The sequence below is a fragment of the Salvelinus sp. IW2-2015 genome, linkage group LG2 (genome assembly GCF_002910315.2).
Source record: "Salvelinus sp. IW2-2015 linkage group LG2, ASM291031v2, whole genome shotgun sequence".
Lineage (NCBI taxonomy): Eukaryota > Metazoa > Chordata > Actinopteri > Salmoniformes > Salmonidae > Salvelinus > Salvelinus sp. IW2-2015.
The window spans coordinates 20,183,757-20,211,097 of NC_036839.1; the positions used below are offsets into that span (position 1 = coordinate 20,183,757).

At 41.6% G+C, this 27,341-nt stretch overlaps 1 pseudogene; it reads left to right on the forward strand.

Moving 5' to 3' along the window:
* The window catches only part of LOC111972223 (transmembrane protein 163a-like), an 81,825-nt pseudogene continuing 54,484 nt past the window's right edge, over positions 1 to 27,341 (forward strand).

Genomic DNA, 27,341 nt, shown 5'->3' on the forward strand with positions numbered 1-27,341 from the left:
GTCTTATGTCTAGCAAATGCATGTGCTGACAATCAGATCTCTCCTACACAAGTGAAACAAAATAACCTTAATTTAGGATTCTGCACACGTCAGAGTTGAGAGGGAGGGGTTTGGGGTCTGTTGCTGCTGATGCTGTGGTGTGGATATTGCGTTTATCTTTCTTCTAGTCATCGCCGCCTTCACTTCGTACCTGTCAACACCGGCGGCATTCGCGCCCTAGATGGCTGCACTTGGCAGTCCTTTGTGAGATTATTTTCCCGAGGATTTTTGACCTATAAGTAAACCATGACTGACCCAACGACACAAGATTCCTTTCCCGTCCCGGATCCCACAATCGTGGATCCTTCAGCTGTAAGAAACGGCGGATGCGCTCCGGAGGCGAACCTATCCAAAAGACCGAGTCAGGACGATCCTTTCAGTATGGACCGGGACCAAGAGATGAAAATCACGGACAGTGTTGAGGGACAAGGTAGTAAGTAATGCAGGGATTACAAACTTTATTGTTGTAAAAGTAAATCCCCACTTCGATGTGATTGATTGGCACTTCTGGACTTTACTTATAGGCCTACCATCTAGAAAGTGTTTTTTTTAAATATATAAATTATGAATTTGCTCAATTGTTAATGTGTTTTTCTAATAATTTACAACGTGCATAATAGCCTATCAAATACATGGAAATATGTCACACATTTCTTTGAGAGACAAATAATAGTCAAGCATTTTTCTTGTCATTATATTTATCAAGGTGTTAATTGAGTGTGACATCTATTTTTTCTGGATGAATCACAAAAACCCTTATGTGAATGTGTATAGGTTATCAAACAATACAAAAATGAATGTACATTCTGAGCCCTAACTCAGTCTGTAACATATATATATTTTAAGTTATTTTAAGAGAGATAATAAGATACAGTTTACAAAACAGTCCTGCAAGAGAGTAGAGTCTTTGGTGATGCAGTGGTTATGAAAATTCACTCAATATTCAGAAGTTGTCACTCTCTCTCTCTTTCACACTCAACTCGCTTACTCACTCACTCGCTCGCTCGCTCGCTCGCTCGCTCGCTGACACACACACCACACACACACACACACACACACACACACACACACACACACACACACACAACACACACACCCCCAAAAACCAAAAACCCCCCAAAAAAACCAACCAAAAAACCACAACACCACCACGACACACACACACACACACACACACACACAGGTTAGCACATACTCTTGTTTTAAGTCCCTGTTTGAAAGAATTGTGTTCACAACCACAAACTGTGCTATTGTCCTCAGAAAGGTGGTGAGGACATCATTAATCTTTACTTTATGGTCATGCAACATAATCATACATGATTAATATAGCTTATTTGAACTCAATACCTGACATAAATTCTATACATAACCTATGTTATATACACTTATAAAACTGGTTGTTTGGATCCTGGATGCTGATTGGACAAGCAGCGTTCCAAGCCGTGCTGTATTGGCAGTCACAGACACACACATATGCCTGCTAAAAGTTCCATCTGAAAATGATCACTACGCCCCCCTAAGAATATCATGTTCATTGTTGCTGTCCGAATCATCCAGTGGTGTAGTGGTATACCCACTTATTTTCCCGTGGGCGTTCCGTATACTCACTTCTTAATCCCCACTGATACGTACCAAAGTAGTGTAGTGGAGGTATACGCCGTTTTAATTAAGAAGGCTGATGGAACAGATCAGCATGTTTAGCTTAAAATGTTGATAAACTATTATTCCTTCACTTTTTAGTCGCGACAATGTACAGACAGACGGCGGTAGGCCTTCGCTTAAATGTTCCAAAATGCAATTTGCTGGAAAACAACGTTCTATAACGTGCACCGCACATGCGAGCGGTTTCATGGACAGAGATAGACATATCTTTTAGAAATTTAGAGAGAGGGGGGATTTAAACATGCAACAACTATCGTGGGTTGCTAATATGACTAGGATAATGCCTTTGGCTGCTAGACAATGAAAGACAGTTGAAAGAAAATCAATAGAACATTAGAAAGCATATGAGTAAGTCATACAAATAATTGCCTCCACGTTTCTATCGTGGGATTTTGGCTATGGGCTACTTTCAAGTAAGGTAGGCCTAAAACATGCCTCATAATATGAAGTAAAACGTCCAAGTTTCAAACAAATAAGGAATAACGTATATGTTTTCTAGCGATGCTAATGGTAGGCCTAACCATCTTCTGGTAGATGGAAAAGCTTTCCCAAAACCTTGTCTATTAAATGTTAACTACAGTAGCTACAAAGTAGCTTTGTCTGTCAGAATGATATCATGATTATTTGCATCAATCCAATAGCCATTTATTTTGCAAACTCCAACTCATGTGGTACAGAAACACCGCTAATCAAACAACAGTGCTAGGTGCTTCTACACTTTAATTAAGGGTAACTACACTTAAAAATAGAAATTTCTTACATTTTTCCAAGACCTCAAAAGTGGTCTCCTGATGTAGTTTGAGCATGGTTATGGACTTAGAACTGTGTTTCCCAACCCTGGCCCTCGTGTACCCCCAGCAGCACACATTATTGTTGTAGCCCTGGACAACCACACCTCATACAGCTCATTGAGGGCTTGATGATTAGTTGACAAGTTGAATCAGGTGTGCTTGTCCAGGGTCACAATAAAAAAAAAGTGTACTGTTGGAGGTACCCCAGGACCAGATTTGGGAAACACTGACTTAGGACATTCAATTTTTGTTTGTTGCTGTTAAAAAAAGTGTGACTTTTTTGAAAACCTGAAAAAAATTGGAAAAATCTGAAACCTGTGATTTTGATTTTTACAAGTATCTGTTTCAATGGTAGGATTACTAGTACCCTACTTGGACAGTACAGCTTGGGTTGGCCACAGGGCGCCTTTCCTTCACGGTGTTTGAATTAAAAAAATTATAATAATTCAGTATACCCACTTCTCCAGACACCACTATACCACTGGAATCATCTCTTGTAATTATCTTGTATTTATCCTAACTCACACATTATTTCCCCATGCTTCCAGCCTAGTATTTAGTTTGGTACAGCGGTGGTTAATATAACCCTGTCCAACCTCGGAAACAATGTTTCACTTTTGAATTTCTATTTCTGTAGTACCATACATAGAGTGAACGAGACAACCACGTTGCGTCGTGCATAAGAACAACCATTAGCTGTGTTATATTGGCCATATACCACACCACCTCGGGCCTTATTGCTTAATTCTTACATGTTCTATGTTTGAGCATCGTTCATTATTTTCCATAGAACGCATAGCCCCTCGTTGATTATCCTTTACATGATCTCGTTCACAAGTTTGATCATAATCCCTTTGTTATCCACATGGAGGCTTGAAAATTATAAAAAATATTACTGGATTGTCACGGATGCCTCTGGAACTTTCATTGCGCACACCTGGCCCCTATTCCCACTGATTGTATTTGTATATATGTGTCCTTTGTTCACCATGGTGGGGTTGATTATTGTTACTAGGTCCGTTGGTGCGTGTGAGTACCTGTGCTGTGTGTTTTGGGCTTTCGTGCCCTTGTGGATTGCACAGATGATTACGGGTCTCGTCCCAAGTGTTAATCATTGTGCTCGTGTGTGATTTATTCGAGGTACTCCTCGCTCTTTTGTTTGGGTTTCAACTCTGTGTTTTTGTATAGTGTTTGTTTGGTCTTCGTCCCCGTGTCTTTACACGGCACGCCGTAATTTGGGTGCAATAAATACCCCTATTACGCATTGCTGCGCCTGTCTCCCGAATCTCTTTATACCAACGTGACATGGATATGACCAAGGATATGACCAAGGCCCCAATTGTGCTTATCATAACTCCCACCCCCACTTGGCATTCATCTTTGTAATAGTGTGAGATTACACATGGGGGCCCCTTCCATGCCAAATTATTAACACATTTTCTTTTTTGCTTTATGCTGTAATATTTATATTTACGCTTAATGGAAATCCATTACCAATTGGGTCATATGATGACCAGAGCCGTTGTAATGAGATGGTAATAAGGTAATATAACATATAATTGCCCTAAAAATTATAGTATTTATCATCTCAATCTCAATCAATCTCGGTAGAAATTTTACAAATAGAGAGGTTCAAGATCCTCATAAGACATCACAGTAAAATAGAAGGATGTATTGCAAAAATAAACAATACAATGGTAGTGAACTGGGAAAGATGGGTTAGTCTGTGGACATCTGAGGGTTGGAATTAAGATTGGAGTGATTGGTTGATTGGCAGATGTGCTTGGATTCCAGTGCAATTAGGAAATAAACTTATATATAATTTTTATGTTTTCCATTAAGTCCTCCAACCAGGGGAGAGGGGGGTATCGGCATAATAAATAAAACAATACAGTATATATAAAAAAAGGGGATTAGAAATTATGCAAGTAATGTTACTTGATAGACTTCAATTCTATCTGCTTATTTCATAGCTGATTTATCCCCCCGCCCCCCGCCAAGGACCACCTACTCTAGTTCTGTAAGTATCTATCAAAAGCGTCTGTTGAAGACAGACAGGTAAAGTGGTGAATGAGGTGAAATCCTAACTTCCTTAAAAGGAGCCACTCACCTGCCCTCTGGTTATTCTCAAGCATGCTTCTCTTCCTCACACTCTTGCAAGCAGGGGAATGCGATGATTGATGTCACTCATATTATTAGTTCTCTTTCAAATACTTGACAATTTTTAAAATATTTTTTATATATATAGTCACATAAACCAGATAGGTGTAGTAAAATGTGTTAATTTACAGGGTCAGCCATAGTAGTACGCCACCCCTGGAGCAAATTAATGTTAAATTCCTTGCTCAAGTGCACATCGATAGATTTTTCACCTTGTTTGCGCATGTATTCAAACCAACGATCTTTGTGTTTCTTGCCCAATGCTCTAACCGCTAGGCTACCTGCCACCCTAATTTCACTGCATCACTATGGGGATATGGCCAACATCTGTATCGCAAAACATACTCCCCGAAGCCAGGGAAGTCCCAAAATCAGCAACCCTCAGAGGTCCCGAAACTAAGGGAGTACTGCCCCAAAAAGATGCAGAGACAACCCATTAAGGGAAAAACCTCATAACAAAGTGAGGGGAAGCCCAATACAAGGCGCATACAGTGCCAACAAGAAAATAGCTTCAAGTGTTTTGTCCAAATACTCATGGATTCTAGTAATAAAAGAATGGACGACCTGACCAGAGAGGTCCAGGACCTGAAGAACAGTTTGCAGTTTTCTCAGGGTCAGCTCGATGAGTTGAAACAGGAGAACGGCAAGAAGACAGCAATCTGTAAGTCATTGATAGAGGACATCAGTTCTGTGTATGAATCCATGATAGCAATGATTGTCTCGAGGGACAATCAAGGCAGAACAACATGGTTGTGGATGGAATTGCAGAATCTCCACATGAGACCTGGATGGAATCTGAGGACAAAGTGAGGGAAATGATCTCTGAGAAATTGAAGATGGACCACAGGAAGATTGAGGTGGAGCACGCCCACAGGACTGGAAAACCCACCCCTGGCCCAGGTGACAGACATAGGCCAATAGTGGTCAAGTTCCTGAGGTTCAAGGACAAGGTAGCTGTTCTGGAAAGAGCAAAGAACTTGAGAGGAACGTATATCTTCCTCAACGAGGACTATCCTGAAGCTGTGCGCCAGAAGAGGAAAGAACTGATCCCAGCCATGAAAGCTGCCAGAGTGCATGGGGACATTGCTTGCATCTGTTATGACAGGCTCATTGTCCACCCTCCCTCCCAGAAGCCTGGAAGGGATGAGAGAGCCAAGCCTATGGTTTCGTAGCGGGCGCACACACACACACACACACACACACACACACACACACACACACACACACACACACACACACACAACACACACACACACACACACACACACACACACACACACACACACACACACACACACACACACACACAATTGATTTATGGACTGCTGAAGGTATATGTTTTTCTCTTGCTTGCTTTGTTCTTTTCAGTTTTATGTCTATCTCTGATAAGGTTTTGAAATCAATAACTTGCTAACATCAGATAACATTCATATATTAGCCATTTATGAGACTCACTTAGATAATTAATTTGATGATACTTCAGTAGCAATACAAGGATATAACATCTATAGAAGAGACAGAATTATTTTGGGGAGGTGTTGCTGTATATATTCAGAGCATATCCCTGTAATGCTTAGAGAGAATCTTATGTCAAGTGTTATTGAAGTGTTGTGGTTGCAGGTTCACTTGGCACATCTAAAGCCTTTTCTTTTGGGGTATTGCTATGGGCCACAAGTGCTAACAGTCAGTATCTAAATAATATGGGTGAAATGCTTGATAGTGTATGTGATGTAAACGAGAGGTCTACTTTCTGGGGACCTGAATATTGACTGGTTTTCATCAAGCTGTCCGCTCAACAGGAAGCTTCTTACTGTATTCGTGCTGTAATCTGGTTCAGGTTATTAATCAACCTACCAGGGTGTTTACAAACACTACAGGAACAAGATCATCTACATGTATCGATCACATTTTTACTAATACTGTAGAACTTTGTTCTAAAGCTGTATCCGTACCCATTGGATGCAATGATCACAATATAGTGGCTATATCCAGGAAAGCCAAAGTTCCAACAGCTGGGCCTAAAATAGTGTATAAGAGATCATACAAAAGATTTTGCTGTGACTCTTAGGTGGATGATGTTAAAAATATGTGTTGCTCTGATGTGATTAATGAGGAGCATCCAGATGCTGCACTTTACACAATTTATGCAATTGCTTCTTCCAATTATTGATAAACATGCACCTGTCAAGAAACTGACTGTTAGAACTGTTAAGGCACCATGGATTGATGAATAATTGAAAAACTGTATGGTTGGAAGAGATGGGGCAAAAGGAGCAGCTAATAAGCCTGGCTGCACATCTGACTGGCTTACTTCTTGCAAATTGAGAAATGATGTGACTAAACTCAACAAAAAGAAGAATAAACTTTATTATGAAGCCAAGATCAATGATATAAAGAATGATTTTTTTTGAGTACTTTAAATGAAATTATGGGCAGAAAGACAAATTCAACTCCATCTTTCATCGAATCAGATGGCTTATTCATCACAAAACCATTTGATGTTGCCAATTATTTTAATTATTATTTCATTGGCAAAGTGGGCAAATTTAGGCAGGAAATGCCAACAATGAACAGCAATTGTATTCATGCATAAAAAAAAAAAAATAATGAAAGAAAAGCATTGCAAGTTTGAATTTTGTAAAGTTAGTGTGGGAGAGGTGTAAAAATGATTGTTATCGATCAATAATGACAAACCTCCTGGCATTGACAACTTAGATGGAAAGCTACTGAGGATGGTAGCTGACTATATAGCCACTCCTATCTGTCATATCTTTAATCTGTAAACTGTCTAGGTCAAAACATATAGATTCAATGATTGTAAATATGGGGAGAGGTCTAGCCGTAATAAAGAGATACTCTACTTTTTTGACACCACACTTCAAAAAGTATGTTCTGCTAGTTTTGTCTAATCTTGATTATTGTCCAGTCGTGTGGTCCAGTGCTGCAAGGAAAGACCTAGTTAAGCTGGCCGAGAACAGAGCGGTACGTTTTGCTCTTAATTGTAATCAGAGAGCTGATATAAATACTATGGATGTCTATGGAGTCTTTCTTGGCTAAGAGTTGAGGAGAGACTGACTGAATCACTTCTTCTTTTTATAAGAAACATTAATGTGTTGAAAATCCCAAATTGTTTGCATTGTCAACTTACACACAGCTCTGACACACACACTTACCCCACCAGACATGCCACCAGGGGTCTTTTCACAGTCCCCACATCCAGAACAAATTCAATAAAGCGTACAGTATTATATAGAGCCCTTATTGCATGGAACTTCTCGTATTGCTCAAATAAACAGCAAACCTGGTTTGAAAGAAACAGATAAAGCAAAACCTCGCGACACAACGCCTCTCCCCTATTTGACCTAGATAGTTTGTGTGTATGTACTGATATGTAGGCTACGTGTGCCTTTAAAAAAAAAAGTATGTCGTTCTGTCCTTGTCTATTGATGTTCTGTATTATGTCATTCTGTATTATGTTTCATGTTTTGTGTGGACCCCAGGAAGAGTAGCTGCTGCTTTTGCAACAGCTAATGGGGTTCCTAATAAAATACCAAATACCAACTGAGATATGTTCCAAAAACAGTTCCCAATAGGTAAACTCATCAGAATATTGTCCCAATGAGAGAAGAGCATGACACCCTTGCCCAAGCTCTCTTACAATCCAAGTTGATGCGAACCGCACGAACTGGACAGCGACAGGGACACCTTTCTAGGGAAGGCGACAGGTGAAAAGCCATAGTCTCCTAAGGTGCAACAATGCGAGAAGAAAAAAAATTGACCCGAGCCAAAGATGGGGTTCGGTACATTAACCTGAAAAACCTCTGGGCAGACTACAGGCGCGAACAGTGGCTGGTAGAGCACAGTCCAGACATACGCTTAGGGCAGTAGTAAAGCATAAGTTGGAGAAATATTATATCTCCAAGCTTTAAGCACAATAGACATGTCCCAGGACGAGCTAAAAGCTTAGCGACTGGGCATAAGCAACATGCCCCCCTTAGAGACGACACAACAGTTATGGATAAACTGTATAACTGTCGGGGCCTTGGCAGGCAGAGAAAGATTAACCTTCTCTCCATCCAAAAGATCCCGCAGGGAGTATAGGACCATGGAAAACAGAGTGTAGGAAGGAACAATCTGTATAGTCACACCACTTCTCCACAAAAAATGTAACAACTGTAAAACAGAGAGCGTGCATAAGAGGCTGGCACTCTTTTCCTACTCTCTTTCCCCCACCCTTTTTCTCTCATCGGCTATCCCCGAAGGCTAAAGTGTCCTAGCCTGACGACTTATACTAAATTCTTCCACTGCTCTATTGCTTGCTAAATACTTTAGTCTGAGACTGCCACTATTGAAGTCGTTGGTGGTGACGAGGGGCATGGGTGGTGTTGTACAAAACAAAGTCATCAGCGATTGGATTGTCTCTAACAAATCAGAATATCAAAGCCAATGACACATTTTCTAACTGCCTGCCACCGCTCAGTCAGACTGCTCTATCAAATCATAGACTTAATTATAATATAATAACACACAGAAATACGAGCCTTAGGTCATTAATATGGTCAAATCCGGAAACTATCATTTCGAAAACAAAACGTTTATTCTTTCAGTGAAATACAGAACCGTTCTGTATTTTATCTAAGGGGTGGCATCCCTAAGTCTAAATATTGCTGTTACATTGCACAACCTTCAATGTTATGTCATAATTATGTACAATTCTGGCAAATTAATTACTGTCTTTGTTAGGAAGAAATGGTCTTCACACAGTTCGCAACAAGCCAGGCGGCCCAAACTGCTGCATATACCCTGACTCTGACTGCACAGAACGCAAGAGAAGTGACACCATTTCCCTAGTTAAAATGAAATTTATGTTAGCAGGCAATATTAACTAAATATGCAGGTTTAAAAATATATACTTGGGTATTGATTTTAAGAAAGGCGTTGATGTTTATGGTTAGGTACACATTGGTGCAACGACAGTGCTTTTTTCGTGAATGCGCTTGTTAAATCACCCGTTTGGCAAAGTAGGCTGTGATTCAATGATAAATTAACAGGCACCGCATCGATTATATGCAACGCAGGACAAGCTAGATAAACTAGTAATATCATCAACCATGTGTAGTTAACTAGTGATTATGTTAAGATTGATTGTTTTTCATAAGGTAAGTTTAATGCTAGCTAGCACCTTACCGTGGCTCCTTGCTGCACTTGCATAACAGGTAGTCAGCCTGTCACGCAGTCTCTTCGTGGAGTGCAATGTAATCGGCCATAATCAGTGTCCAAAAATGCTGATTACCGATTGTTATGAAAACTTGAAATCGGCCCTCCCGATTAATCGGTCGACCTCTAGCATAAAGCAATCACAGGTGTTGATCAGGAGAGCTAAGACAACACCGGGTAAATGGCGATGGGCAGAGCGGATCAGTTAGGTACATATAGGACCTGAGTTGAAGGTTTGGGCCGACAGGTAAACAAAATGAAGTACCGTGTTATTGAAACAGTCCAGGGGGCATCAGCTGTGTAGCCGAGTGATCATAGGGTCAAAAGAGCAGCAATAGGCGAGTCAGGGTGCCGTTCGGTAGTCACTACTACGCTAGGCGAGCAGGGGACACAGCGTTCAGAAAAGCTAGCGGGCTTGGGCTAGTAAATGGTTCTTCGGCGACATCGTAACAGAATAGCCTGTTGAGACCACATCGGGCGATCACGTCGGCAGTCCAGTCGTGATGGATCGGCGGGGCTCCGTGTCGACAATAAAGGGTCCAGGCCAATTGGCAAAGGAGGTATTGTAGCCCTAGAATTAGCTGGTATATGGGCCTAGCTCGAGGCTAGCTCAAGGCTAGCTGGTGCTTACTTCAGGACAGAGGCGTTAGCTAACAGTAGCCACTCGTTTGGAGCTAGCTAGCTGCGATGATCCGGTGTAATGATCCAGAGCGGCAGGAATCCGGTGATATGGTAGAGAGAAGCAGTCTGATATGCTCTGGGTTGATATCGCGCTGTGCAGACTGTCAGGTGTCGTCTGAGCTAAGGCTGGCGGGTTACCGAGAAAAATGTGAAGACCATTAGCCGTGGCTAACAAAGACTAGTAGCTAGTTAGCTGACTAGCTCCTGTTGGGAGTTCCGGTTATAAGGAATAAAAATAGCAGATCCGTACCACATTGGGTGAGGCGGGTTGCAGGAAAGTATATTTAGTTTGTAGATAGAAAGTGAGATTAAGATATATACGAAAAAGACTGGCTATTTACACGGGATAAGACACGGGATAAGACAACGACAAATACACACGTTCTACTGCTACGCCATCTTGGGCATTTGTATCTTAGCTCTTCCATCCCAAACGGCATGGTCACCATGTTTTGGGATGGGGTCTCCCTGGGCCCTCATAGGGTTGTCTTGTCTACCAGGCTGCAGCAAGTCAGTCTGGATAGATGCAGCAAGCGGACTCTTTCGGGACAGAGCAGCCAGCGCCATGACATAAGACGTCAAGCAATAAAGCCTAAGGAAGAAGCAAACAACTGTGGCGCAGTATTCGTAATCCTGGGCAGCAGAACAGCTTCGTAACTGGTATGTCTTGGCCCTGCTCCATGAAGAAGGGTTTTCAAGAGCAAAGGCAGAGCAGGCTGCGTGAACCAATCGCAGTAAAAAGCGGTAAGATGAAAAGCCGAAGCTTTGTGGACTCCCAAGACTGCAGAGCCATGAGGCTAGCCAGTCGGTCTAGTTAACACAAGCAAATAAACATGGGTTAAACTTGATGAGAGAATGGAGAATGGCCCCGGTGATGTACTGGGCTGTACGCACTACCCTCTGTAGTGCCTTGCAGTTGCCATACCAGGCAGTGATGAAACATGTTGGTATTACAGACTCAGACAGGGAGAGGTTGAAAATGTCAGTGAAGACACTTGCCAGTTGGTCAGCGCATGCTCGGAGTACACGTCCTGGTAATCCGTCTGGCCCTGCGGCTTTGTGAATGTTGACCTGTTTAAAGGTCTTACTCACATCGGCTGCTTAGAGCATGATCACACAGTCGTCTGGAACAGCTGATGCTCTCATGCATTTTTCAGTGTTACTTGCCTCGAAGCGAGCATAGAAGTTATTCAGCTTGTCTGGTACGCTCGTGTCACTGGGCAGCTCTCGTCTGTGCTTCCCTTTGTAGTCTGTAATGGTTTGCAAGCCCTGCCACATCCGACGAGCATCGGAGCCAGTGTAGTACGATACGATCTTAGTCCTGTATTGACGCTTAGACTGTTTGATGGTTCGTCGGAGGTCATAGCGGGATTTCTTATAAGCTTCCGGGTTAGAGTCCTGCTCCTTGAAAGCGGCAGTGCGAATGTTGCCTGTAATCCATGGCTTCTGGTTGGGGTATGTACGTACAGTCACTGTGGGGACGAGGTCCTCAATGCACTTATTGATAAAGCAAGTGACTGATGTGGTGTACTCTTCAATGCCATCGGAGGATTCCCGGAACATATTCCAGTCTGTATTCCAATCTACTATCCCCCAAAGTTGATGTATTCTATTGGTGAACTTGTCCTTCTGTGAAATAAATATATATTTAACACTCTTTGTTTCTGTCCATTTTGAGCCTGTAATCGAACCCACAAATACTCAACTAGTCTAAAGAAGGCCAGTTTTATTCCTTCTTTAATCAGTACAACAGTTTTCAGCTGTACTAACATAATTGCAAAAGGGTTTTCTAATGATCAGTTAGCCTTTTAAAATTATTAACTTGGATTAGCTAACACAACATGCCATTGGAACAAAGGAGTGATGGTTGCTGGTAATGGGCCTCTGTATGCCTATGTAGATATTCCATAAAAAATGTGCTGTTTCCAGCTACAATAGTCATTTACAACATTAACAATGTTTACACTGTATTTCTGATCAATTTGATGTTATTTTAATGCACAAAAAATGTGCTTTTCTTTCAAAAACATGGACATTTCTAAGTGACCCAAACTTTGAATGGTAGTGTACATGTTAGATATAACATATCTGTGTCTGTGTGTCTACAACTGCGCCTTTCTGCTCCTCATAGATTTAAGCTGAGGTTTCAGAGTCTTCAGACCCCCATCATGTGTTACTTGGAATCACCCCAACCAATCAATTCAGTGTGTTGACTCATTTAGGAGTGTTTTTAATTGACAGCTGGCAATATGGGAGACTGTGGGGAGGAGTGGAATGTCAGAGTGAATTGACATTCTGTTGGATCTACCTTTTGAAAGGGAGGGTGCAATGGGTTTTATTCATATAATTTATTAACATTCTAAGAGAGATTATACTCATAGCCTAGAGTGTCATGGGAATCTAATTACCTATCCATTAGAGGGAGAAAATTGGAATTACTGCCAATATGAGTATGTTGAACATTCTGAATCTATTCAATCCACAAAATCAACATGGATGGAAAATCTATGTATTTCTCTGGGATGAATCAAACACTAGCCACTACGTATACAGTGATCTTTACCCTCAGTAGTTCTGGGAAAGGGAAAGTGTGAATCATCCAATGTATGCTGTTTATCATCATGACGGCAAATGTAGTGTGTGTGTGTGTGTGCATGTGTCTACAGAGGGGTTTGTTGGGCACATGCTTCCACTGCTGATCCTAGATGTGGATCATGTGAGTTGAACGAGGCTGCATCCTTCCCTGCTGCTCTCTCACTCACTATACACACACACACACACACACACACACACACACACACACACACACACACACACACACACACACACACACACACACACACACACACACACACACACACACACACACACACACACACACACACACACACACAGCTGATTGCAGGTCAGTGCTCAACAAGTGATAAGATCTGTTGGGTCCTGATGACATTCAAATCAAGTCAAATCAAATTGTATTTTTCACATGCGCCGAATACAACAGGTGTAGACCTTACAGTGAAATGCTTACTTACAAGCCCTTAACTAAAAATGCAGTTTGAAGAAAAATGAGTGTTAACTAAAAAATAGATACAAATTAAATAAATAAAAGTAATAAATATTTAAAGAGTAGCAGTAAAATAACAATAGCGAGGCTATATACAGGGGTACCGGTACAGACTCAATGCAAATAGTCTGGATAGCCATTTGATTAGCTGTTCAGGAGTCTTATGGCTTGAGGGTAGAAGCTTGTTAAGAAGCCTTTTGGACCTAGACTTGGCGCTCCAGTACCGCTTGCCGTGCGGTAGCAGCGAGAACAGTCTATGACTAGGGTGGCTGGAGTCTTTGACAATTTTGGCCCCAGTGATGCACTGGGCCGTACGCACTACCCTCTGTAGTGCCTTGCGGTTGGAGGCCGAGCAGGCAGTGATGCAACCAGTCAGGATGCTCTTGATGGTGCAGCAGTATAACTTTTTGAGGATCTGAGGACCCATGCCAAATCTTTTCAGTCTGAGGCTTTGTCGTGCCCTCTTCACAACTGTCTTTGTGTGTTTGGACCATGATAGTTTGTTGGTGATGTAGACACCAAGGAACTTGAAGCACTCAATCCCAGAACTTATTCCAGGCTGTGCTAGAAAAATTGTCCTATAGCTTAGCATCTAACCACTTTTTTATTGACCGAGTCACTGGTGCTTCCTGTTTTCGTTTTTGCTTGTAAGCAGGCATCAGGAGGATAGAATTATGGTCAGATTTGCCAAATGGAGGGTGAGGGAGAGCTTTGTACGCGTCTCTGTGTGTGGAGTAAAGGTGGTCTTGAGTTTTTTTCCCTCTGGTTGCACATTTAACATGCTGGTAGAAATGAGGTAGAACTGATTTAAGTTTCCCTGCATTAATGTCCCTGGCCACTAGGAGTGCCACCTCTGGATGAGCGTTTTCCTGTTTTCTTATGGCAGTATACAGCTCATTTAGTGTGGTCCTAGTGCCAGCATCAGTTTGTGGTGGTAAATAGACAGCTAGGAAGAATATAGATTGGTAAATAGTGTGGTCTACAGCTTATCATGAGATGCTCTACCTCAGGCGAGCAAAACCTCGAGACTCCCTTGGATTTCATGCACCAGCTGTTTACAAATATATACAGACCGCCACCCCTTGTCTTACCAGAGGCAGCTGTTCTATCCTGCCGAAAAAGTGTAAAACCCGCCAGCTGTATGTTATTCATGTCGTCGTTCAGCCATGACTCGGTGAAACATAAGATATTACAGTTTTGAAATATTCCGTTGGTAGGATATACGTGCTCGTAGTTCATCTGTTTTATTATCCAATCATTGTACATTGGCTAATAGGACCGATGGTAAAGGCAGATTACCCACTCGCCGTCGGTTCCTTACAAGGCACCCAGACCTACGTCCCCGATATCTCTGTCGCTTTCTCCTGCGAATGACGGGGATGAGGGCCTTGTCGGGTGTCTGAAGTAAATCCTTTACGTCCAACTGGTTAAAGAAAAATATCTTATTCCAGTACGGGGTGAGTAATCTCTGTCCTGATATCTAGAAGCGCTTTTCGGGTCATAAGAGACGGTGGCAGAAACATTATGTACAAAATAAGTTACAAATAACGCGAAAAAACACACACAATAAATCTGTAAAATGGCAGCCATCTCCTCCGGCGCCATTATTCCTGCCTCCCACTGAATACAAATCAATGAATGAAGGGACTGGGAGAAGAGCTGTGAATATTCTGTGAAAATTCTATCACTATTGTCCTCCCAGGCAATTTCTCAGAGAGAGTGCCCTTGTCCCCTAGCATGGGACTGTTAGGATCAGAATAAAATGAGAGGAGGGGTTCCCATGTTGTTTTCCACCCTTATGATATCACTACATGACTTTGCAATCTCCTGTCAGTCAGTGTGTATAAAATGTTAAGTCTTACTGCTCATTCACACGAAGCCACATGACAATGGAGAAGGAAGCCACGCCAGATTCACAATCCCAATATCTAGTAATTCTCTCTCTGTGCCTTTTCTTCTCAGGAGTCTGTCTTCATGGGTCCATGATCACACCGCCACTTGTCAGCACACTGTATTTAACTTCGCAACAGCAAACTTAATTCATCCTTTATCAAAAAGAGCAGCAAATTAGTGAGCCCTGCCGTGTCCTGAGAAACAATTTAGTCAAGCTAATTAAATGTAGCTGTGTTGTACCTTGCTCTCAGTGAGTCATGCACCCTTTACCTCCCTACAACACCTAGCAAATTACATATTCACTGACCCAGTGCTTTCTTTGCTAGCTGGGACAGGAGGAGAGGGAGAACTACTCCATTGTGGTTTGAAGCAGTGTTAATTAGCTCTTGTTGTGGTGTATTCTTCTCCTGCCTTTGGTTTGACGTGCATGGAGGCTGCCATTAACCACCAGTTTCTCACCTCTCTACAGGCCTGCTGGAAAGCAGCATGCGACTAAAGCCCCACGAGGCTCAAAACTACAGGAAGAAGGCATTGTGGGTGTCTTGGATCTCCATCGTGGTGACACTCATCCTGGCAGTGGCAGCGTTCAGTGAGTACATACCATTAAATGGTGTCCTTCAATGGTTTAGTGTACCCTGGTGTCCTTCAACTGTTTTATATTGTTAAGTGAATGTCCCTGAGTGACTGTGGTTCCAGATGTTTCTTGATGAGCATTGCTATTAGGTTTTTAACTTGGTGCTCATGGTGAAGAGTGACAGAATATTTTTATTGCAAAAAAGGCTATACTGTAATATTTTGTTGTCAGTATGTTTGTTACACTCAATTATAACTCAGTCCAACAATAAAAAGACCAGAAGAAAGAATGAGAGGGGGAAAAAACGTGGATAGTCTTTTGAAGCATTTGTAAGCTAAACCAACCTGCCACTAAATTTCTGGCCCATTGGCACTACTGTACAAAACAACAGAAAGATAACTTTGCAATCAGACAGAACAGAAGACCAAATCTAACTCTTGTTCATAAATATTGTAGAACATAATTATTTTGAAGCCTTCACAATGCACTGTGAAAAAAGAAAGCAGGCCTATGAACTACAATTCGGGAAAATACTCTTGCAGTGCTGCCATTCATTGCTAGTCGCGTCATGTCAAAAAGTTCACTTCATGAGGACTCATTCTGTTTGGTGTATTTTGGTGTTTAGATTCAAGAGATAAAGAAGAGAGAGATTGTCTCTTCAGGTTCAAAGCACACTAGGGCATTCCATTCCAACTTCCTGTTACAAGTCACTCTAGGGCCCTTGAACTTTCCTGTGACCTTCGACACCATGAAAAGGGGCCAGGGTTGTCTTTATGGTGTGGTGCATTCACTTGGCAGGTTTGACTTTTAAATATCTCTGTGAAAGGCAGCGGTGTCATCATGTAACCTTTTCAAGCTTTCTTCCGAGGAGGATGTCTTTTGTCCTCTTTCAGGTGTAACTGTCTCTCACCTCAGTGTTTTATATTACAGTTGTATTGCCATAAACGGCCTTGCGTGACTCAAAGTACAGCTTACTGTTGCTAGCTGCGAACAGCTGTGGCTCAGAATCAACATTTTGTTTCCTTTCATAAACCAGCTTTTGATTGTACGAAGTAGTTGCACAAAGTGGACCATCTTTAAACTGGCTCAGTCATAAGTGTCTGTAAACTCAACAGAAAAATAGAATATAAAACGTTGGAGGTTTGGAGTAGACAAAATCAAATCAAATCAAATTGTATTGGTCACATACACATATTTAGCAGATGTTGCAGGTGCTGTGAAATGCTTGTGTACCTAGCTCCAACAGTGTAGTAGTATCTAAAAATTCCCAACAATACACGCAAATCTAAAAGTAAAAGATTGGTATTAAGTAATATATAAATATTAGGACGATCAATGTCGGAGTGGCATGGACTAAAATACTTCAGAATAGAATACAGTATATACATATGAAATGAGTAAAGCAGTATGTAAACATTATTAAAGCGACTAGTGTGCCATTATTAAAGTGACCAGGGATTCCATGTCTATGTATATAGGTCAGCAGCCTCTAAGTTGCAGGGTTGAGTAACCGGGTGGTAGCCGGCTAGTGATGGCTATTTAACAGTCTGATGGCCTTGAAATAGAAGCTGTTTTTCAGTCTCTCTGTGGATCTATTGGGGCGGTAAGCAAATTGAAGTGGGTCTAGGATGTCAGGTAAGGTAGAGGTGATAGGATCCTTAACTAGCCTCTCAAAGCACTTAATGATGACAGAAGTGAGTGCTACAGAGCGATATTCATTTAGTTCAGTTACCTTTGCTTTCTTGTGTACAGGAACAATGGTGGACGTCTTTAAGTAAGTGGGGACAGCAGACGATGTGCCCTTGAGCAAGGCCCTTCACTCTAATAGGAAATTCAGATCTATCCAAATAGCTTGATTGTCCACATGGTAATGAGTATCTACAGTGGAATAAACCTAATGTATATTCTAATGTTGCACCTTCCAGAATAGTGGCGTTTGTTTATTTTTTATTACATTTTTATTTCACCTTTATTTCATTTAACCAGGTAGGCCAGTTGAGAAAAAGTTCTCATTTACAACTGTGACCTGGGCAAGATAAAGCAAATCAGTGCGACAAAAACAACAACACAGAGTTACACATGGGATAAACAAACGTACAGACAATAACACAATAGAAAAATCTGTATACAGTCTGTGCAAATGAAGTAAGGAGGCAAGGCAATAAATAGGCCATAGTGGCGAAGTAATTACAATTTAGCAATTAACACTGGAGTGATAGATGTGCAGATGAGGATGTGCAAGTAGAAATACTGGTGTGCAAAAGAGCAGAAAAACAAAAACAAATATGGGATGAGGTAGGTAGTTGGGTGGGCTATTTACAGATGAGATGTGTACAGCTGCAGCGATCGGTAAGCTGCTCTGACAGCTGATGCCTAAAGTTAGTGAGGGAGATATGTCTCCAACTTCAGTGATTTTTGCAATTCGTTCCAGTCATTGGCAGCAGAGAACTGGAAGGAAAGGCGGCCAAAGGGGGTGTTGTCTTTGGGGATGACCAGTGAAATATACCTGCTGGAGCGCGTGCTATGGGTGGGTGTTGCTATGGTGACCAGTGAGCTGAGATAAGGCGGAGCTTTACCTAGCAAAGACTTATAGATGACCTGGAGCCAGTGGGTTTGGCGACGAATATGTAGCGAGGACCAGCCAACGAGAGCATACAGGGCGCAGTGGTGGGTTGTAAATGGGGCTTTGGTGACAAAACTGATGGCACTGTGATAGACTGCATCCAATTTGCTGAGTAGAGTGTTGGAGGCTATTTTGTAAATGATATCGCCGAAGTCAAGGATCGGTAGGATAGTCAGTTTTACGAGGGTATGTTTGACAGCAAACGTGAAGCAGACTTTGTTGCGAAATAGGAAGGCAATTCTAGATTTGATTTTGGATTGAAGATGCTTAATATGAGTCTGGAAGGAGAGTTTACAGTCTACCCAGACACCTAGGTATTTAAAGTTGTCCACATATTTTAAGTCAGAACCGTCCAGAGTAGTGAAGCTAGTCGGGCGGGCGGGTGCGGGCAGTGAAGCGCATGCATTTAGTTTTAGTAGAATTTAAGAGCAGTTGGAGGCCATGGAAGGAGTGTTATATGGCATTGAAGCTCGTTTGGTGGTTTGTTAACACAGTGACACTTGACAATTACATGTAAATGAGGCAATGTCTCATCTGTTAGACAAACGGTAGGCAATTTGTGGTTGTTAGTAGTAGTGGTCCTCTGTAGCTCAGTTGGTAGAGCACGGCACTTGCAACGCCAGGATAGTGGCTTTCAGTTCCAGGGACCACCTGTATATGAACTGTATGCACGCATAACTGTAAGTTGCTTTGGATAAAAGTGTCTGCTAAATGGCTTGTGTTATACTGAACAAAAATATAAATGCAACAATTTCAAAGATTTTACTCTGTTACAGTTCATATAAGGAAATCAGTAAAAAAAAAAAGAATTGGCCCTAATCTATGGATTTCACATGACTGGGAATACAGATATGCATCTGTTAGTCACAGATATCTTTAAAAAAAAAGATAGGGGTGTGGATCACAAAACCAGTCAGTATCTGGTGTGACCATTTGCCTCATGCAGCACGACACATCTTCTTCACATAAAGATTATGGGAATGTTGTTCCACTCCTCTTCAATGGCTTTGCCAGGTTGTTGGATATTAGCAGGAACTGGAACATGCTGTCGTACACATCGATCCAGAGCATCCCAAACATGCTCAATGGCTAACATGTCTGCTGAGTATGCATGCCATGGAAGAACTGGGACATTTTCAGCTTCCAGGAATTGTATACAGATCCTTGTGACATGGGGCTGTGCATTATCATGCTGAAACATGAGGTGATGGCAGCGGATGAATGGCACGACAAAGGGCCCCAGGATCTCGTCAGGGTATCTCTGTGCATTCAAATTGCCATTGAAAAAATGCAATTGTGTTCTTTGTCCGTAGCTTATTCCTGCCCATACCATAACCCCACCGCCACCATGGGGCACTCTGTTCACAACGTTGACATCAGCAAACCGCTTTCCCAGAACAAGGTGCATCTGTTTAATGATCATGCTGTTTAATCAGCTTCTTGATATGCCACACTTGGATGGATTATCTTGGCAAAGGAGAAATGCTCACTAACTGGGATGTAAACAGATTTGTGCACAACATTTTGGAGAACTAAGGAATCTTTTATTTCAGCTCATGAAACATGGGACCAACACTTTACATGTTGCATTTATATTTTTGTTCAGTGTATATAATCATATCTCTGTGGGATTGTGTGATGCCTGATGATGATTGAAAGTGTTTTAATTATTGTGCCTGCTCTATCTACAGTAGTCTATGCCTTCGAAGGTTAAATACGGTGTATTACTGTTCTGCGTGCCTGCTGAGAGAGCACTGTATAATAGCAAAGCTGCTTCATATTCAAAGACGCGTTTCTTCACAACAAGCTGATTTAAGAAAGCCTACAGCCCTGTTAGGGATTGTCTGAGGAATCTGGATGGTGACAAATGGTGTGCTGCTCGATTAATCTGTCCCTCTGTCCGGTTCCATTTGATGCTATGTGAGGAGGGAGGGAGAGAGAGAGGGAGAGAGGGAGAGAGAGAGAGAGGTAGGGGCAGAGGGAGGGAAGGAGAGAGAGATGGGAGAAGCAGGAAGGAGTAGATGAGAAGGAGAGAGATTGGGATAGAGAGTGAGATAGAAAGAGGGATAGAGATAGGGATATAGAGAGGGAGAGACAGAGAGAGGGTGAGACAGATAGAGAGAGAAAGCGGGAGAGATGGGGAGAGAGGGAGCGAGAGAGAGGAGGATGAATAAAGCACATCAGTGCAATCTCTGTTATGGGTGGTCCAAATTATTCCCATCTGAATGAGGAGAGAGCTAGTTTGGCTGAGAAAACAGTCGCTCCCTCCTTTTATCCATCTCTCACAGCAGTAATTGGCTTGGTTTTAACCCAGTTATAGTCTGAACACAAGTTAAAAATAAACACTCAATGATTCTGGCTATTGAATCGGGCCAGCAACATAACACCCTGCATCCCACTGCTGACTTTTCTCTGAAGCTAAGCAAGGATGGTCCTGGTTGGCCCCTGGATGGGATACCAGAATCCAGATTGGGAATCACACACGAAGTGGTGTTGGAGAGTGTTGGAGAGCCAGTAGGAAGCACACTTACCTCTGGTCTAAAGAAATATCCCAATGCCCCTGGGCAGTGATTGGGGACAGTGCCCTGTGTAGGGTGTCCCACGTTAGACGGTTGTTCTGACTCTCTGTGGTCACTAAAGATCCCATGACAATTGTCATAAGAGTAGGGGTGTTAACTCCGGTGTCCTGGCTAAATTCCCAATCTGGCCCTCATATCATCATGGCCACCTAATCATCCCCAGCATCCAATTGGCTCATTCATCCCCCCTCCTCTCCCCTGGAACTATTCCCCAGGTCGTTGCTGTAAATATGAATGTTTTCTCAGTCAACTTACCTGGTAAAATAAGGGTTCAATTAAATTGGCTATCCAGTTCACATTAAACGGATTCTCTGGTACTTTTGTATACTTTTTAGCCAGTAGTTCTGAAAGTAGCGCCCACAAGCCAAAAGTGGTCTCCTAAAATTGTGTACTACATCACATATGTGCAGATAATGTGCACCAAGTCATTGCTCTCTCTCTCTCCCTCTGTCGTGTGTGATTCTTGGCTGGAACTTGAATTGCTAGGGGGCTGGCCCATGTAGGGGGAAATGTAGGGAAAATGGTGAAGCACCGCTTCCAGAAAACAGTTGCTTTCAAACTAGGGATGTCTTGGCTAATTGAGGTAAGACAGTGATTATGCATGTATGAACTACACATTGATACATCCACCCCAAAGTGGTTTAAAAAAGACTTAGTAGTCCCCAAATACCGGAGTCTTTAAGATAACTTTGTGCACATAAGGGACATTCTCTTGCAGGTACTAAAACAGTTAAATGTGGTAGCTAGTGCAGGCAAATGTTCACAGGAATCTATATATTGTGTATTGGACATCAGATCTGAAGAATTAATTATCTTATTTGAGACCACTTATGTCTTAGAGGTAGCCCTTTAACTAGAATCATTGGCCTTCAACTTGGTGCTGTGTTTTCCTATGTTGCTCCTAGACCTCCAGCTTTCCCCTTGGTTTTAAATAAAACATTAGCTGGCTTTCACAAACCGCTGTGCCGCCAGGCTTAGTGCACTTCGCCTCATCCTTCTCCGTTCCCTCTGTTTTCTAATCAACTTCAAATCTAATAATTTCAGCCAAAGTGCAGCATCAAAATTGCTTTTAGAGCACAGGAGTATAAGGGAATGAATACCTTCACATCTTTAGAAGATACTGTTCATATTCCATTCGTATAAAAGGATATTGTCATATAATATTCTGTTCTTTGAAGTGGATGAGGCAAACAATGCCTTCAGAAAGTATTCACACCCCTCGACTTTTTCCACATTTTGTTGTGTTACAAAGTCGAATTAAAATGGATTTAATTGTCATTTTTTTGTGAACAATCTACACAAAATACTCTGTAATGTCAAAGTGGAAGAAAATATCTAACATTTGTATAAAAAATATATAATGTCAAATAAAACAGTCATATATCTTGATTAGATAAGTATTCACCCCCCTGAGTCAATAAATGTTAGAATCACTTCGAGTCTTTCTGGGTAAGTCTTTAAGAGCTTTCCGCACCTTGATTGTTCAACATTTGCCCATTATTCTTTTCAAAATTCTTCAAGCTCTGTCAAATTGGTTGTTGATCATTGCGAGACAACCATTTTCAGGTCTTGCCAAGGATTTTCAAGCAGAAGTTTAAGTCAAAACTGTAACTCGGCCACTCAGGAACATTCAATGTCTTCTTGGTAAGCAACTCCAGTGTAGATTTGGCCTTGTGTTTTAGGTTATTGTCCTGCGGAAAGGTGAATTCATCTCCCAGTGTCTGGTGGAAAGCAGACTGAACCAGGTTTTCCTCTAGGGTTTTTGCATGTGCTTAGCTCCATTCCGTTTCTTTTTTATCCTTGCTGATTACAATAACATGATGCAGCAACCACTATGCTTGAAAATATGGAGAGTGGTACTCAGTAATGTGTTGTATTGGTTTTGCCCCAAACATAACACTTTGTATTCAGGAGAAAAGGTTAATTACTTTGCCATATGTTTTGCAGTATTACTTTAGTGCCTTGTTGCAAACAGGATACATGTTTTGGAATATTTTTATTCTGTACAGGCGTCCTTCTTTTCACTCTGTTATTTAGATTAGTATTGTGGAGTAACTACAATGTTGTTGATCCATCATCAGGTTTCTCCTATCACAGCCATTAAACTCTGTAACTGTTTTAAGGTCACCGTTGGCCTCATGGTGAAATCCCTGAGTGGTGTCGTTCCTCTCTGGAAACTGAGTTAGGGAGGACGCCTGTATTTTTGTAGTGACTGGGTGTATTGATACACCACCCAAAGTGTAATTAATAACTTTACCATGCTCAAATGGATATTTAATGTCTGCTTTAATTGTTTTACCCATCTACCAATAGGTTCCCTTCTTTGCGAGGCATTGGAAAACCTCCCTGGTCTTTGTGATTGAATCTGTGTTTGAAATTCACTGTTTGACTGAGGGACCTAACATATAATTCTATGTGTGGAGTACAGAGATGAGGTAGTCATTCAAAAATCATGTTAAATTATTATTGCACACAGAGCGAGTCCATGCAACTTATTATGTGACTTGTTCTCAACATTTACTCCTGAACTTGTTTGCCGAAGGGGTTGAATACTTATTGACTCAAGACACTTCAGCTTTTCATTTTTTATTAATATGTAAAAAATTTGACATTATGGGGTATTGTGTGTAGGCCAGTGACACAAAGGTTCAATTTAATCCATTTGAAATTCAGGCTGTGACTCAACAAAATGTGAAAAAAGTCAAGGGGTGTGAATGCTTTCTGAAGGTACTGTATATTTTAATCTAATGCTATTTAGGTTTGTTTCCAACAATAAAGCTTTACATTCCATGGTGAAATTACAATGTGGTGTCGTGAAAAGATTAAACCTTGTTCGAACATAAATGTACCTGAGGTCATTACTCACACAGTATTCAGGGATTTGACTATGACTGGTCCCAGATTTCATGCCAAATACCATAGAGTTGGTAAAACAGCACAACGAGATCTGGGACAAGGCTTTGGAATGTGAGTGACACTTGGAAGGAAAGCTTCACTATAGTTGCTGGGCAGCTGAACATGACAGATGGGTGGAAAAGACACATTACAACGGAAGGCAGTCCACCCCCATTCTGTCTGAAAGCTCTGCTAAACTGTTGGTGATTATCTGTGTCCTAAATGGTACCCTTTTCCTATATGGCTCTGGTCAAAAATAGTGCACTATATATGTACATGTAGGGAATAGGGTCCCTATTGGGACTCCCTCAAAATATATTTTTTAGAGAGACAGACAGATGTACAGGAGTCTGGAGGGAATGCAATACCTCATTTGTAGCTTTGAAAACACCCAGCAAAGGAAAACATTCTCACCGGCGCAGCCATTCATCTTGTCGCCTTTTGCTTGGTGGAAAACATGATTATTTATTCATTTGTTTTTCTTTCCTGTAACCTATTTGTGTTGGTAAATGTCAAAACAACAGGGAGAGATGGACAACAAGGCATGGTGAATAAAAATGGAATCCATTTGTGTCTATAATTAGAGGGGCCAATGTGTGACATCAGGGTTAAAATTTCTAAATGGTTTGATATACATTTAAATATAATTTTCTTGCAGCTTCACATGTGCAGTTACATTAATACAATTCTAGGTAGGCACAATGAGACCATAAATCCACCTAGCAACAACAAAACATCTACATGTCATTCAAAATGTCACAAGAAACATGTTTCTTTGTCATGCCTAGTTGCCAGGTCTTTTTGTGCTTTAGTAAACTTCTCTATAATGTATAGCCATGCTAAACATTCCTGAATAATGAAAAAGATAAATAACAGCATTTCTATATGTTTTAATAGTTGATATAATAATGGAATATAATACAATTATATAATACAATGGGTTCTGTCAACAAAATCATTTATAACCACACTTATAACCAATAATGAAATCATTATAATAAGTTAACTCTTCAAGCATTGTGTGTGTGTGAGTCTGTCTGAAAACTAGCCATCAAATTCTTGCTTCCTCTGTCCTTCCTCCACTCCTTGTCTCTCCTTGAAAATGCATTGTAGCCTGAGGAGAAGGACCTTCACCCCTCACCCCCAAAGTGCTTTGAGAGGGATGAGAGGAATGGTGAAAAAAAGGGGAGAATCTCAATTGCATTTCCTTGCTGCCTCACATCCTCTCTCCTCGCCTCCTTCTTAAAATCCATTGGATAAGAAGGTGAGAGGGGAAGGACCGCTGACATTCTCATCCAATCGGTTTTGAGAAGGAGATGAGGAGAGAGGATGTGACGAATCAGGGAAATACAATAAAAATTATACCAAACACAGAGGAAGTAAGTATTTGACAGCTATTAAAGCCCCCATGCAGTCTTTCTAATTGTATTTTTAAATCATCACTGTATGTCTAATAAATCCCTCCAAAATATTTGTCTCTTGAAATGCTCAGTCTGATCGTGTGGGTGTTATGAAACAAATTTGAAGATATTTACATACACAGCCCTGATCTGCTGATAGGATTGTCTAGAGAGCCTACCCCCTTACCAAGATGAACAGTCATTGGTGTATTATAATCAGATCACATTGTGACGTCATGATGTTCCAGAAGGACAACCATCTCTGCAGCACTCCACCAATCAGTCCTTTATGGTAGAGTGGCCAGACGGAAGCATCTCCTCAGTAAAAGGCACATGACAGCCCGGTTGGAGTTTGCAAAAAGGCACTTAAAGGACTCTCAGACCATGAAAAACAAGATTCTCTGGTCTGATGAAACCACGATTGATCTATTTGGCCTGAATGACAAGTGTCACGTCTGGAGGAAACCATGCACCATCCCTACGGTGGAACATTGTGGTGGCAGTATCATGCTGTGGGGATGTTTTTCAGCGGCAGGGACTGGGAGACTAGTCAGGATTGAGGGAAAGATGAACAGAGAAAAGTACAGAGAGATCCTTGATGATAACCTGCTCCAGAGCGATCAGGACCTCAGACTGGGGGCGAAGATTCACCTTCCAACAGGACAACGACCCTACGCAGGAGTGGCTTCGGGACAAGTCTCCGAATGTCCTTGAGTGGCCCAGCCAGAGCCCAGACTTGAACCCAATGGAACATCTCTGAAGAGACCTGAAAATAGCTGTGCAGTGACGCTCCCCTTCCAACCTGACAGAGCTTGAGAAGATATGTAGAGAAGAATGGGAGAAACTCCCCAAACGCAGGTGTGCCAAGCTTATAGCGTCATACCCAAGAAGACTCAAGGCTGTAATCGCTGCTAAAGGCGCTTCCATAAAGTACTGAGTAAAGGGTCTGAAAACTTATGTAAATGTGATGTTGCGCGATAATTTCCCCACGTAACTAAATAGCTAGACATCAAATGCGCATCAAACAACTATTACGCATAATTATTGAAGAACCCCATTAATGACCCTATCGATTTTGTTTAATTCATCTTGTTAAAGTTACTCTTTCTGTTAGAAGCAATCAATTTTGCAAACCATACATTATTTTGGATATGTGTGCCCGTGAAAACTATTGTCACACTAACATAGAGAGATACAAAATGTTACAGGTAGGTTACAGTGCTCTTCTGAGATCTCCATAGATAAAAAGTCTGACAGCAACATTGGCATTCATTCATGGATGCCAAGGGAAGCCAGGCTTCCCCCAAAAATGTTTAAAAAATGTTTTATCTTTCGTCTCTCTGTGTTTATTTTTCTTCAATTCGCAAGAGGTTGAATGCATCTCACCTGAGATGGCATCCGAGTGCCCCTCTGTCTCTGTATGTGTAGCCCATCTATCTGATACTGTCTGGTCAAAAATAATATGATATTGTTGCCGCCCGTAGCATTGAATGCAAGGGAAGCCAGTGAGCATTTGGCCTCCCGTGATAAAAAATGTATAAAATAATAGCCATTCAGCGTTGAGCTAAACTGAACGAGCTCAACTGTGAATGGTCCTGGCGCACCAAAAAAAAGCGTCAAGGGAAGCCAATTTGACTTCACACCAATCACATCACATCGAAAGCCAAATGTCATTGACAGAAAAACTTGAATTGCTGCATCTTGTAGTGTTGTTGTACTCCAGTGTCCCTTTCCTAAATTAGCAATTTTTTTGTAAATGTTTT